This window comes from Eucyclogobius newberryi, unplaced genomic scaffold (genome assembly GCF_026437365.1).
Source record: "Eucyclogobius newberryi isolate DKJ021-1_F unplaced genomic scaffold, fEucNew1.0.hap1 SCAF_4, whole genome shotgun sequence".
NCBI lineage: Eukaryota > Metazoa > Chordata > Actinopteri > Gobiiformes > Gobiidae > Eucyclogobius > Eucyclogobius newberryi.
In genome coordinates this window covers 5,768,836-5,785,510 of record NW_027316056.1, presented here as the reverse complement: position 1 = coordinate 5,785,510, position 16,675 = coordinate 5,768,836, and the positions used below count along the sequence as shown (strand labels likewise).

The following is a 16,675-nucleotide window of genomic DNA, read 5'->3' as shown; positions in this document are numbered from 1 at the left end:
AACTGCAGAAGACGTACAACTGCAGAAGACGTACAACTACAGAAGACGTACAACTACAGAAGACGTACAACTGCAGAAGACGTACAACTGCAGAAGACGTACAACTGCAGAAGACGTACAACTACAGAAGACGTAAAACTGCAGAAGACGTACCACTACAGAAGACGTACAACTACAGAAGACGTACAACTACAGAAGACGTACAACTACAGAAGACGTACAACTACAGAAGACGTACAACTACAGAAGACGTACAACTGCAGAAGACGTACAACTGCAGAAGACGTAAAACTACAGAAGACAAAATACTACAGAAGACGTACAACTACAGAAGACGTACAACTACAGAAGACGTACAACTACAGAAGACGTACAACTACAGAAGAGGTACAACTGCAGAAGATGTACAACTGCAGAAGACGTACAACTGCAGAAGACGCACAACTGCAGAAGACGTACAACTACAGAAGATAAACAACTACAGAAGACGTACAACTACAGAAGACGTACAACTACAGAAGACGTACAACTGCAGAAGACGTACAACTACAGAAGACGTACAACTGCAGAAGACGTACAAGTGCAGAAGATGTACAACTGCACAAGGCGTACAACTACAGAAGACGTACAACTACAGAAGACAAACAACTACAGAAGACGTACAACTGCAGAAGACGTACAACTACAGAAGACAAACAACTACAGAAGACAAACAACTACAGAAGACATACAACTACAGAAGACGTACAACTACAGAAGACGTACAACTACAGAAGACGTACAACTGCAGAAGACGTACAACTGCAAAAGACGTACAACTGCACAAGACGTACAACTACAGAAGACGTACAACTACAGAAGACAAACAACTACAGAAGACGTACAACTGCAGAAGACGTACAACTACAGAAGACAAACAACTACAGAAGACAAACAACTACAGAAGACGTACAACTACAGAAGACGTACAACTGCAGAAGACGTACAACTGCAGAAGACGTACAACTGCAGAAGACGTACAACTACAGAAGACAAACAACTACAGAAGACAAACAACTACAGAAGACGTACAACTACAGAAGACGTACAACTACAGAAGACGTACAACTACAGAAGACGTACAACTACAGAAGACGTACAACTGCAGAAGACGCACCACTACAGAAGACGTACAACTACAGAAGACGTACAACTGCAGAAGACGCACCACTACAGAAGACGTACAACTACAGAAGACAAAATACTACAGAAGACGTATAACTACAGAAGACGTACAACTACAGAAGACGTACAACTACAGAAGACGTACAACTACAGAAGACGTACAACTACAGAAGAGGTACAACTGCAGAAGACGTACAACTGCAGAAGACGTACAACTGCAGAAGACGTACAACTACAGAAGACAAACAACTACAGAAGACGTACAACTACAGAAGACGTACAACTGCAGAAGACGTACAACTGCAGAAGACGTACAACTGTAGAAGACGTACAACTGCAGAAGACGTACAACTGCAGAAGACGTACAACTGCAGAAGACGTACAACTGCAGAAGACGTACAACTGCAGAAGATGTACAACTACAGAAGACAAACAACTACAGAAGACGTACAACTACAGAAGACAAACAACTACAGAAGACGTACAACTACAGAAGACAAACAACTACAGAAGACATACAACTACAGAAGACAAACAACTACAGAAGACGTACAACTACAGAAGACGAACAACTACAGAAGACGTACAACTAAAGAAGACGTAAAACTGCAGAAGACGTACCACTACAGAAGACGTACAACTGCAGAAGACGTACAACTGCAGAAGACGTACAACTGCAGAAGACGTACAACTGCAGAAGACGTACAACTGCAGAAGACGTACAACTGCAGAAGATGTACAACTGCAGAAGACGTAAAACTGCAGAGGACGTACAACTACAGAAGACAAACAACTACAGAAGACGTACAACTACAGAAGACAAACAACTACAGAAGACGTACAACTACAGAAGACAAACAACTACAGAAGACGTACAACTGCAGAAGACGTACAACTCCAGAAGACGTACAACTACAGAAGACATACATGTTCAGAAGACGTACAACTACAGAAGACGTACAACCGCAGAAGACGTACAACCACAGAAGACGTACCACTGCAGAAGACGTACAACTACAGAAGACTTACAACTACAGAAGACATACATGTACAGAAGACGTATAACTACAGAAGACGTACAACTACAGAAGACGTACCACTGCAGAAGACGTACAACTACAGAAGACGTACAACTACAGAAGACGTACCACTGCAGAAGACGTACAACTACAGAAGACTTACAACTACAGAAGACATACATGTACAGAAGACGTATAACTACAGAAGACGTACAACTACAGAAGACGTACCACTGCAGAAGACGTACAACTACAGAAGACATACATGTTCAGAAGACATACAACTACAGAAGACGTACAACTACAGAAGACGTACCACTGCAGAAGACGTACAACTACAGAAGACATACATGTTCAGAAGACATACAACTACAGAAGACGTACAACTGCAGAAGACATACATGTTCAGAAGACATACAACTACAGAAGACGTACAACTACAGAAGACGTACAACTGCAGAAGACATACATGTACAGAAGACGTACAACTACAGAAAACGTACAACTACAGAAGATGTACAACTGCAGAAGACGTACAACTACAGAAGACGTACAACTGCAGAAGACGTACAACTACAGAAGACATACATGTACAGAAGACGTACAACTACAGAAGACGTACAACTGCAGAAGACGTACAACTACAGAAGACGTACAACTGCAGAAGACGTACAACTACAGAAGACATACATGTACAGAAGACGTACAACTACAGAAGACGTACAACTGCAGAAGACAAACAACTACAGAAGACGTATAACTACAGAAGACGTACAACTACAGAAGACGTACAACTGCAGAAGACGTACAACTACAGAAGACATACATGTACAGAAGACGTACAACTACAGAAGACGTACAACTGCAGAAGACAAACAACTACAGAAGACGTATAACTACAGAAGACGTACAACTACAGAAGACGTACAACTGCAGAAGACGTACAACTACAGAAGACATACATGTACAGAAGACGTACAACTACAGAAGACGTACAACTGCAGAAGACAAACAACTACAGAAGACGTACAACTGCAGAAGACAAACAACTACAGAAGACGTACAACTGCAGAAGACAAACAACTACAGAACACGTACAACTACATTAGGTGGCTGCAAATGCACCTTTTCAGTTGGATACCGACCGCCATTAAAAGTAACACAACAACAACAACAACAACATGATTCTCTTCATTTTCTCTTCACTCAAAATGCCTTTAGTAAATTCTAAAAAAAAAACAATACAAATCTTGAATAATATAGTGCCAATTAAATGTGTAGGGATCGTTGGAAAGAACGTCATACTGTAAAAAAACAAAAAACAGCTATAAATAAATCCAATAATACTGCATTTGAGTAAAGGACAAACAAATTCCTCTGTTTTCCCCAAACTCATAAATGAAAGAAAACTCAGCTCCTTTGTTCATCCACATACAGATGAGTTCTTCAGCTGTCAGTGGTCGTAATGTTATGGCTCTGCACAGTTCCCCTTCAGAAACAGCACATATAAAACACTGCTGAATTAAACAGTAGCTTTGAGTGCTGTCTCTTGGTTGTACAGTAAAGTCCACAGAGGAGCAGGAAAGTGAGACAGTGTTGGCTCTTTGGCTCAGAGGGGTGAATGTGAATGAGCAGAGGCAGGTAACGGGCAGGTGTCCAGAGGAAGACCCCGAACAGCTGCCGGAGAAGGCCTGGAGCCACGCGGAATACAGAGGAGGAAAAGAGTGGAATGGGATTATAAAATACTAACTCTTCTGATGAAGGGATCGCCAGCTGCTTGAAAAAACGTCACTCCATGAGTCAGGCGTTAAAGTACACATTATTTAGCTTCAGTCGCGCTATGGTTTCATGAATCCTGTTTACGATCTCGTCTTCTCCTTCTCTGAGCCTCACGCAATCAAAAAACACCGTTTCAACTTTCCCAGCGTGTGATGATAAAGGTTGAGATCTGGAGCATTTCTGACTCAAATCCCGTTCATTACAGCTGTGCGCTTGCATCGCTAGCTTTATTTCTCCATGGTAATTCCCTCTTCTGTCAGTAGATGGAGAGCTTACACAAATCTTGATGAGGGAACGCTTCACAGATATAAAGTCGTGTGTGCTTTCAAGTGGATACATTATTTCTAAAACATGAGATGCTGAAGATATTCAAGAGCATAGATGTTGATGCCGATGTCGCCACACTTTCCTCAGTTTGTCCCAGGGCAGCTTAAGTGCTGATGATGTTGTGTGCTGCAATATTGACATTTCAATATCTGAATGTACTTTTTGACTATTCCAAGTTAAACTAGAAACAAAAATGCCCTAAATATTAGTCTGTGTCAAATTAAAAACATAGACAAAAACACATAACACTATATATAAGCGAATTCCAACTGAATAGTTAAAATCATGAATAAAATCAAATATTTCCTTCAAAAAAAACAGTATATTTCTCTCAGAATGACCTTGATGTTATTGCAAAATATTTAGTTTGTTGCGACATTGATTACTGCATCAGCCAATATTGATACTTTGGCAACGTATGGTGAAGCCCTGAATACATTTGTTGAATGATCAGCCTTTTTTGTGCACAAAGAAGCTTGTAAAACTGCAATGGACCCAGAGGAACCTTCTTTCATGTGCAGTGTGTTCAGATCCATTCACCCTTCAGCTCTGCGCTCACGTTTACTTCACACTTTCTCTTTTTCTGTTTTATTTACTCTGCTGTTTTACTCACTCTGCCGTTACCTTTTCTAACCCCAAACCACCATTTCACACGCAGCCAATAGTCGGCATCTGTCCTGCTTCCAGTGTTTTCAAATATTCAAATCCTCACACATACTTCAGGCCTGGCGCCATCAATAAGTAACTGCTTCCAAACTGCTTTGTGTTTGCGTTCAGCGCTGCTTGTTACAGTGTCCACTCCGCTCCGGGCGACCGACTCCTCTGCAGCACCGAGCGCCCGCAAATTAGGATCACTGTCACTCAACGGAAGCAATGTTATTAGTGCAACCGTAGTGGCTGTGTTCAGCAGGAGAACATGGAGAGAGGGATGTCCCGCGGCACAGGCAGAGTTAGAGCGGCACAAAATGGACCGCCCAGATGGAATAAAGGCTAATCATAAGAGCTAAGATGCTCTCAGCGTTGAGAGAAGCCAAAGATCAATGCGGCGTTGAAGGCAAAGAGTCAAAGAGAATCCGGCTTGTTTTACAGTAACAATAAAGACGTTAAGTTGTATGATACTATTCTACAACACAATGTGCAGTTGTGTTCCATTGTCTGTTATGAAACTAAACGGAATGTTGCCATTGACTTCTATGAAAAAGGTTCCTTCTATATAATATAATACGTGTTTCTCACTTACCCTTTCAATTCGACATGCCTTAACTTTAAAAATCTTACGTAAACTTCTTTAACTGTTTCAAATATACTATAACTACTGACTTTGGTTTAACTGACTGTTTGAGCAGATTCATAAAACAAACCAGCAGGTGTCACCAAGTCACTCGACGATCTGATTTATTTTAATGTCAAAAGTACAAGTACTTCTCCCAAAAGACTCAAATAACTTGTGATTTAGTGGAAAGAGGTTTTCTCCCTGACACTTATGGAGATGGGCTGGAGCGGAGCTGTCCAGTGGGAGGCTGGTGTAAAGCTGGACGTCGTCGGTACGGCGATGGTGATAGTGGACGTTGAATTTAGCAGGAATCAAACTGAGTGGGAGCAGCGAGAAAAGGTACCGGGATTGAGCCCAGGGGCCGGCCACAGGTGACAGGAGCCGGAGAGGACAGACTGCCAACTAACTTGTCAAAGATGAAGTGGAATCAGAAAAGTGAGGAGGGTGCAATGAAGAACTTTCAGAAGTGCAGGCTCTGTGCGGGGGAAAGGTCAAAAGCTGCACTGCTATTTGTCAATCCCGAATAAATAATGATAGCTGTAAAAGCACAATTCTCTTTAAAAGCTTTGAACTAAAAGACAAGGAGGAGATAGGCTGGTCTTTTCACATTTCTTCAGTGTTTTTAAAGCCAGGTTTGAGGGTTGAGTGTTTACAATTATAGGAATTTGTTTGATAGATCTTTAAAAAAATAAAATTATAACGGCCAAGCAGGACCACAGAGAACACAAGATGAGTAAAGAATAACACTAGAAAATAAGGGGGTGGCATCCAAAGATTAAATTAAAGCATATTAAATCCATCATAAAAGTCCTATTGTTGTTTGTTGAATTTGAAATTGTGTCCAGAAGTTATTTTTGCCCAATGTCACTTACTATGTCGGTTCAGTCCATCGCTGCCAGCATTAAGTTCTAAACATTTCCGTCCTGTGTGTCCATTCTGAAATTGAGGGGGGAATCATCTGCATTGCTTCCTTCATTTCCCTGTGCGCACTTTGACATGGTGTTATAAAAGACAGAATTCCCTCCAAATATTAGGCTTTGTTGTGAAGGACAAACATTTCCCACTTCTCGTCCGTAAGAGCAAAATGTCCCTCTTTTCCTCATTTAATTTGAATGTATTTAGTAGATTGGTTGTCATTAATACTTTACATATTATTCTCCTGGAAAGTTCTGATTTGGGGTTTTAATCATCACTGCTTTGTTTTATTTCTCTATTATAATAACTTATTTTCTGAACCTATAAACGTCCTGTTTCTCCAAGAGGATTCTTTCAACATATCAAAGCTTTTCATTTGATTTTCTTTTACAATCTGGTAATACGTTTATACCTTTTGTTATCCAAATCTTGAATCTCAGTTTGTCCTTAAATCTTTGGTCATAAAGCAAACAGCTTAAAATTTTAACATCTTTGTTTAATTAAATGTTTCGTGGAGCGTTTTCCATGTGGCCCAGACAGTGTCTCTACAGAGAGGGTTTTATTCCACTCATCAAACAGCTGGTTGGGATGGCAACTAGCACACTCTGGAACAGGGAGGGACGTCTGGGAAAGATCAATTCAATTTTAACTTTCCAACTGTGCAATAAGGCCACCTATATACCTATATATATATATATATATATATATATATATATATATATATATATATATATATATATATATATATATATATATATATATATATTATATATATATATATATACCTATATATAATGGTTCTAGTCATTGTGCAAAGAAAATAAGTCGTAAGGGAATCTGCACAAACTGCTCAGATGTCAGACCAGCCCTAATCTTTACTTTCACTGATATGAGACATTATGAGACATGATGAGACATGATGAGACATGATGAGACATGATGAGACATTATGAGACATGATGAGACATGATGAGACATGATGAGACATTATGTGACATGATGAGACATGATGAGACATGATGAGACATGATGAGACATGATGAGACATGATGAGACATGATGAGACATGATGAGACATGATGTGACATGATGAGACATGATGAGACATGATGAGACATGATGAGACATGATGAGACATGATGAGACATTATGTGACATGATGAGACATGATGAGACATTATGAGACATGATGAGACATGATGAGACATTATGTGACATGATGAGACATGATGAGACATGATGAGACATGATGAGACATGATGAGACATTATGTGACATGATGAGACATGATGAGACATGATGAGACATGATGAGACATTATGTGACATGATGAGACATGATGAGACATGATGAGACATGATGAGACATTATGAGACATTATGTGACATGATGAGACATGATGAGACATGATGAGACATGATGAGACTTTATGAGACAGGATGAGACAGGATGAGACATTATGTGACATGATGAGACATGATGAGACATTATGTGACATGATGAGACATGATGAGACATGATGAGACATTATGAGACATTATGTGACATGATGAGACATGATGAGACATGATGAGACATGATGAGACTTTATGAGACAGGATGAGACAGGATGAGACATTATGTGACATGATGAGACATGATGAGACATTATGTGACATGATGAGACTTTATGAGACATGATGAGACATGATGAGACATGATGAGACTTTATGAGACATGATGAGACATGATGAGACATGATGAGACATGATGAGACATTATGTGACATGATGAGACATGATGAGACATGATGAGACATGATGAGACATGATGAGACATGATGAGACATTATGTGACATTATGTGACATGATGAGACATGATGAGAGATTATGTGACATGATGAGACATGATGAGACATGATGAGACATGATGAGACATTATGAGACATTATGTGACATGATGAGACATGATGAGACATGATGAGACATGATGAGACTTTATGAGACTTTATGAGACATTATGTGACATGATGAGACATGATGAGACATGATGAGACATGATGAGACAGGATGAGACAGGATGAGACAGGATGAGACATTATGTGACATGATGAGACATGATGAGACATTATGTGACATGATGAGACATGATGAGACATGATGAGACATGATGAGACATTATGAGACATTATGTGACATGATGAGACATGATGAGACATGATGAGACATGATGAGACTTTATGAGACAGGATGAGACAGGATGAGACATTATGTGACATGATGAGACATGATGAGACATTATGTGACATGATGAGACTTTATGAGACATGATGAGACATGATGAGACATGATGAGACATGATGAGACTTTATGAGACATGATGAGACATGATGAGACATGATGAGACATGATGAGACATTATGTGACATGATGAGACATGATGAGACATGATGAGACATGATGAGACATGATGAGACATGATGAGACATTATGTGACATGATGAGACATTATGTGACATGATGAGACATGATGAGACATTATGTGACATGATGAGACATGATGAGACATGATGAGACATGATGAGACATTATGAGACATTATGTGACATGATGAGACATGATGAGACATGATGAGACATGATGAGACTTTATGAGACTTTATGAGACATTATGTGACATGATGAGACATGATGAGACATGATGAGACATGATGAGACATTATGTGACATGATGAGACATTATGTGACATGATGAGACATGATGAGACATGATGAGACATGATGAGACATGATGAGACATTATGAGACATTATGTGACATGATGAGACATGATGAGACATGATGAGACATGATGAGACTTTATGAGACAGGATGAGACAGGATTAGACATTATGTGACATGATGAGACATGATGAGACATTATGTGACATGATGAGACATGATGAGACTTTATGAGACAGGATGAGACAGGATGAGACATGATGAGACATGATGAGACATGATGAGACATTATGAGACAGGATGAGACATGATGATACATGATGAGACATGATGAGACTTTATGAGACATGATGAGACATGATGAGACATGATGAGACATGATGAGACATGATGAGACTTTATGAGACATTATGAGACATGATGAGACATGATGAGACTTTATGAGACATTATGAGACATGATGAGACATGATGAGACATGATGAGACATGATGAGACATGATGAGACATGATGAGACATGATGAGACATGATGAGACTTTATGAGACATTATGAGACATGATGAGACATGATGAGACATGATGAGACTTTATGAGACATTATGAGACATGATGAGACATGATGAGACATGATGAGACAAGGGTTAGGGTTTGTTGCAACAAGTTTAGAATGAAATGCTAATTAACGTATAGCATCAGTGATTAGCATTCAGGTCTGGTAACTATAGTGTAGTCCAGAAACAGGATTTGAACTGTAAGTGCTTTAATTCTGGAAACTCTTTTTGTACCTTTAGCTTCATCTCTTTTACAGTGTTGTATTAGTTTTGAGATTTGGAATAAATATAGAAAAAAAAAAACAATTACACACACACTCTTACATGTTTTAACCAGGCAATCGAATGTAAACTAAGATTTCACAGCCATAAATGGGCAACATGATTAAGCTAGCTGCAGCTGCTAACTGTTAGCTTAAAATAGCATTTAGAAAGTACGGGAGCTTTCTGTTGGTAAAGTCTTGTAAGATACATTTATTAATCAGTAAACAATGTAAACTGTACACTTACAAATCATGTTTTTTTAATATATACTTTCCGTTCCCACAAGCACAGTTGAGCTGCAGGTGCAGTTGAGCTACAGGTGCAGTTGAGCTACAGGTGCAGTTGAGCTGCAGGTGCAGTTGAGCTACAGGTGCAGTTGAGCTACAGGTGCAGTTGAGCTACAGGTACAGTTGAGCTACAGGTGCAGTTGAGCTACAGGTGCAGTTGAGCTACAGGTGCAGTTGAGCTACAGGCGCAGTTGAGCTACAGGTACAGTTGAGCTACAGGTGCAGTTGAGCTACAGGTGCAGTTGAGCTACAGGTGCAGTTGAGCTACAAGTACAGTTGAGCTACAGGTGCAGTTGAGCTACAGGCACAGTTGAGCTACAGGTGCAGTTGTGCTACAGGTGCAGTTGAGCTACAGGTGCAGTTGAGCTACAGGTGGAGGTGAGCTACAGGTACAATTGAGCTACAGGCACAGTTCAGCTACAGGCACATTTGAGCTGCAGGTGCAGTTGAGCTACAGGTACAGTTGAGCTACAGGTGGAGGTGAGCTACAGGTACAATTGAGCTACAGGCACAGTTCAGCTACAGGCACATTTGAGCTGCAGGTGCAGTTGAGCTACAGGTACAGTTGAGCTACAGGTGGAGGTGAGCTACAGGTACAGTTGAGCTACAGGCACAGTTCAGCTACAGGCGCATTTGAGCTACAGGTGAAGTTGAGCTACAGGTACAGTTGAGCTACAGGTGCAGTTGAGCTACAGGTACAGTTGAGCTACAGGTGTAGTTGAGCTACAGGTGCAGTTGAGCTACAGGTGCAAAAGTGGCACTGACACAGACAGAAGAGTTATTGCTCATGCTAAAAAGCCTGTTAGATTTGGTTCGCTTCATGGATGCAGCTCCTATTTTGTTTATTTTATCCTCGTTTGGTTTTGTGTAGATTCCCTGGTGTAACACACAGAATTGTCTCCCTCTGTTAAACTTGAAGGTGGGCCAAGCACATACCCACAGACCTCCTTCTCGTGCTGCTCTTTCCCCAGAATCCCCCTCACGTCTCTGGGCACGATCCCGTCCTCCGCCGCTCGCTCTAATCCCATTTCAGAGGACGGCCTTGTGTTGGCGGGACGGCGTTCGCCGCTCAGCACTCCCCCGGGGGCCGTGAGTCGCTGTGTGTGTGTTCAGGCTGTGTGAGGGGCCGCGGGGGATTTGGACACTGGTGGGATGTCTGTCAGAAAGGAAATCATCCAAGAAATATGTTCAAACTGCAGTGGCCAAACAGAGACAGAAGCACATTTACTCAGGGGTCAGCGTTTTGACTAAATGACCTCTGCGCCTCGTCCTTCCACATGTTACACTTCAGTTCTCTTTGTGTCATGGCTGCAACGAAAAGATCATTGTAAAATCTAGGCCAAAATGTAGACAAAGACGTGCACACCCTAGTCTAACCCTGGGCTGGTCCCTCCATCGTGTCCTGGTAGGACAGGGACTCCTCCCCAGGGAGGCTTTGTCCAGGATGCTGAGCAGTGAGGAGCAGCGGCTCTACTCAGAGCGCCCAGCCACCCTAACGCTTGTATCCACCATCTTGTCCTTCAGGTCATTACTCAAAGTTTGTGTCCATAGATGAGGGGAGAACATAGATAAACCGAGAGCTTTGCCTTTGGACAAACAGCGTTTGTATCTTTTATTTATGTTGTGTATTTTATTGATTGATATTTAACCAGGAAATTCCCACTGAGATTTAGATTCTCTTTTTCAGGGAGTCCTGGCCCCAGAGGGGAGGAGCCTATTGTACATGTATTTAGTGGGCGGAAAAGCCTACGCAGACACAGGGAGAACATGCAAACTCAAGGACCTTCTTGCTGTGAGGCGGGAGAGCTACTAGCTGCACAACTGTGCTTACCAAACCCGCTTTCACTCAGACGTCTGTGTCCATTAAAGACCTGTAGCTGATTCTACAGCTCGGGAATCTCCACCTAGATCTACATCTGGAGATTCGGGACGTTTCCACAGCGAGAGAACACAAAACCGACTCAGACATACTGCAGTTTACATATAGCAAACATAAGAGATGTTGTTTACTATTGAGAGAGAACAGATCTAAGCCGGTCTGCCCTGGTTCCTCCTGTACATTTTACTGGAAAAACACAAATGCCGGCTGTTGTTGTCGAGCCGTGGGGGTTAGAGGAGCGTGACGAAAAGCAGAGAGGAGAGAGAGTAAATGAGAAATGTGCAACGCCCCAGAGGCAGCGAGGAGCCACAGGAAGGAAACATAAGAGGAGACAAGGAAAGGAGCCAAGGGACCACGGCCAAGTATAAAAATGATAATGTTTTTGACAATTACACGAGAACAACACACGCACAATTATGGAAACATGTGACAGGAGCTCGAGGGCCGCCTTTCTTTAGGGTGGAGAGATACTTCATTATGGACCAATTAAATGTGTTGAGCAAATGAAGAGGTGCGTTTTCTTCTGCTGTAAGAACATTACGTTTCATTTACACGACAGGGAAACAAATGGAACATGGAACCTCTCTAAAGTCGGCCCACTGTTGTAAATTGGCATTGAACACCACAGATGAGACATGTTTAATGCCCTGCTGTGGAACATTCCAGGCCAAGAAATAACATCTCTGTCAGGACAAGCAGCGCTAATCATTTATGTAGTGAACCTTTAAATCCGAATAATAATGACTTAATAAAATGAATAAATCTGTCTTTTTATCAACTAAACCCCCAGCGAAAATAATATTAACATAACTTACTGTATGAATATATAATATCCTCCCAGTATTTGTACATATTTACTGTATGTAGAATTTTATAAGTGAAGTGAAATAAAACAGAATATTGCACAAGGACTGTAGAGACGTTCTAAAGCTGGGGCTCCTGAGTCTCTCTGTTTTAGAAAAACAAGACATTTCGTCTCATCCCAGAGTCATTCTCAATCTGTGGATCTAGTCTGAGAACTCAATCAGGCCATTCTGATGCTAATCATCAGTGATGAGGGAGCTGCAGGCTGATCTATGGCCCATTACAGGGCTGTTAGGGTGAACAAAGAGGCTCCGCCTGGTGGGCAGGGCTTACTCAGAGTAGGAAAAGTATCCGAGTTCTCTGAGTAGATCCGCAGATTGAGAATGACTCTTGAAATGTCTTGTTTTTGTGTTCAGTCTACAACTGAATCTTTTTCACGTAGAAGGTTTCTTTTCTCCTAGGTTTATCTTTTTCAGTTGTTTTTTCTTTTAGAGTGTTTCCTTATTGAGAACGGGGGTCTAAAGACAGAGAATAGGAAATCATTTAATTTGCTCATTGTCAGGAACAAATAGATTAAATACAATTGTTTAGAAACTCCCTGGTCGAGTAGCAAATTAGGGGAATTACATGAGTTAATCTCTCACTCTATTATTGACCAATGACTGTTTCATTGTTTGACTTTATAATGTGCTGTTGTCGAGGCGACTGCTGTGGTGATTTTGGGCTGTGCAAAGATACTCTGAATTGAAACAAGAATAAAGTCTGATTTGTGCTGCACTGTTCACCAAGGTCGGAAGTTTCCGTGTTCCAGTCGTCAAGTCAGAGAAACATTGGCCAGTTTATTACTGTTACGTCTCAATAAAATCAATTCAACATCACATGGGTGGAGTCTGCATGTTCTCCCCGTGTTACCGTGGGTTCTCTCTGGGTTCTCTGGCTCCTCCCACCGTTCAAAGACATGTATGTATTAGGTCAAATTGGCAACTCTAAATTGGCCCTATGGACAGGTGTTAATAGGTATAACACTTAAAACATTGCATCTGGTTTGGTATGTCCATATCAAAATAAATACAAATTCGGTGCAACACAAACAACAAAACATTTGACACAATGAATACAAAACGGCATGATATGTACATATAACCTCTCCTCTCGGGAGCGGGAACGGCATCATAATTATCGCAGAGTCGTCCACAGGTTGCCTTTTCGCAGGATCAGCTCTGGGGAAAAAAGGGGTTTACGCAGATAAAATTGGGATCGAAGTTGCTCCTCTCCTTGAACCGACACCTTAACGTGGTGGAGGGGTTTGAGTGCCCGAATGATCCCGGGAGCTATGTTGTCGGGGGCTTCAAGCCCTTGGTAGGGTCTCCCAAGGCAAACAGGTCCTAGGTGACGGGTCAGACAAAGATCAGTTCAGAAGCCCCCTATGATGACAACACGAACAAGGCAGTTTACGTCGCCCGGATCGGCGTCACCGGGGCCCCATCCTGGAGCCAGGCCTGGGATGGGTGCTCCATGGCGAGCGCCTGGTGGCCGGGTCTTACCCCACGGGGCCCGGCCGGGCACAGCCCGAAAGAGCGACGTGGGGCCGCCCTCCCGTGGGCCCACCACCCGCAGGAGGATCCATAAGGGGCCGGTGCAAAGAGATCTGGGCGGCAGTCGACGGCAGGGGCCTCGGTGACCAGATCTCCAGACACAGAGACTAACTCTGGGGACATGGAATGTCACCTCACTGGGGGGGAAAGAGCCTGAGCTTGTGCGGGAGGTTAAGCGATACCCACTAGATATAGTCGGCCTCACCTCCACGCACAGTTTGGGCTCTGGAACCCATCTCCTCGAGACGCTACACTTCTCTGGCGTTGCCCGCGGGGAGAGGCGGCGGGCTGGTGTGGGCTTGCTGATAGCCCCTCAGCTCAGCCGCCACGTGTTGGAGTTTACCCCGGTGAACGAGAGGGTCGCGTCCCTCCGCCTTCGGGTGGGGGACAGGTCTCTCACTGTTGTGGCGGCCTACGGGCCGGACAGCAGTGCAGAGTACCCGGCTTTCTTGGAGTCCTTGGGAGGGGTACTGGACAGTGCACCGACCGGGGACTCCGTTGTTCTACTGGGGGACTTCAACGCCCACGTGGGCAATGACAGTGACACCTGGAGGGGTGATCGGGAAGAACGGCTTCCTCGATCTTAACCCGAGCGGTGTTCAGTTATTGGACTTCTGTGCTAGCCACGGATTGTCCATAACGAACACCATGTTCAAGCACAAGGGTGTTCATCAGTGCACATGGCACCAGGACACCCTAGGCCGGAGGTCAATGATCGACTTTGTTGTCGTGTCATCAGACCAGCGGCCGCGTGTCTTGGACACTCGGGTGAAGAGAGGGGCAGAGTTGTCAACCGATCACCACCTGGTGGTGAGTTGGATCCGCTGGCGGAGGAGGAAGCCGGACAGACTTGGCAGGCCCAAGCGCATTGTGAGGGTCTGTTGGGAACGTCTAGTGGAGCCCTCTGTCAGTAGGGTATTCAACTCGCACCTCCGGGAGAGCTTCTACCATGTCCCGGGGAGGTTGGGGACATTGAGTCCGAGTGGACCATGTTCTCCGCCTCCATTGTTGATGCGGCTGCTCGGAGCTGTGGTCGCAAGGTCTCCGGTGCCTGTCATGGCGGCAACCCCCGAACCCGGTGGTGGACACCGGAAGTAAGGGATGCCGTCAGACTGAAGAAGGAGGCCTATCAGGCCACTCTGGCTTGTAGGTCTCCGGAGGTCATCGACAGGTATCGGCAGGCCAAGCGAGCCGCGGCTCGTGCTGTCGCAGAGGCAAAAACCCGGGCCTGGGAGGAGTTCGGGGAGGCCATGGAGGAGGACTATCGGTCGGCACCAAAGAAATTCTGGCAAACCGTCCGGCGCCTCAGGAGGGGGAAGCAGTGTCTCACCAACACCGTTTACGGTGCGGGTGGAGGCCTGCTGACCTCGACTGGGGATGTCGTCGGACGGTGGAAGGAATACTTTGAGGATCTCCTTAATCCCTCAGTCACGTCTTCCGAAGAGGAAGTAGAGACCGGGGACTCGGAGGCTGGCTCATCCATCACCCAAGCTGAAGTCACTGAGGTTGTTCGCAAACTCCTCGGTGGCAGGGCTCCGGGGGTGGATGAGATCCACCCTGAGTACCTAAAGTATCTGGATGTTGTAGGACTGTCTTGGTTGACACGTCTCTGCAACATCGCGTGGCGTTCGGGGACCGTGCCTCTGGACTGGCAGACCGGGGTGGTGGTCCCTCTGTTCAAGAAGGGGGACCGGAGGGTGTGTTCCAACTACAGAGGGATCACACTCCTCAGCCTCCCAGGTAAGGTCTATTCCAAGGTACTGGAGAGGAGAATCCGACCGATAGTCGAACCTCGGATTCAGGAGGAGCAGAGTGGTTTTCGTCCCGGTCGTGGAACACTGGACCAGCTCTATACCCTCCATCGGGTGCTCGAGGGTTCATGGGAGTTTGCCCAACCAGTCCACATGTGCTTTGTGGATCTGGAGAAGGCTTTCGACCGTGTTCCTCGGGGTGTCCTTTGGGGGGTGCTCCGGGAGTACGGGGTCCGGGGCCCTTTGCTCAGGGCTGTCCGGTCCCTGTATGACCGGAGCAGGAGCTGTGTTCGCATTGCTGGCAGTAAGTCAGACCTGTTCCCAGTGCATGTTGGACTCCGCTAGGGCTGCCCTTTGTCACCGGTTC

General features: G+C 44.0%; 1 protein-coding gene across 1 annotated transcript in view; it reads right to left on the bottom strand.

Moving 5' to 3' along the window:
- LOC140377342 (voltage-dependent T-type calcium channel subunit alpha-1I-like) overlaps positions 1 to 16,675 on the bottom strand; it is a 302,547-nt gene that overhangs the window by 263,863 nt on the left and 22,009 nt on the right. The gene's annotated exons all lie outside the window — the stretch shown is intronic.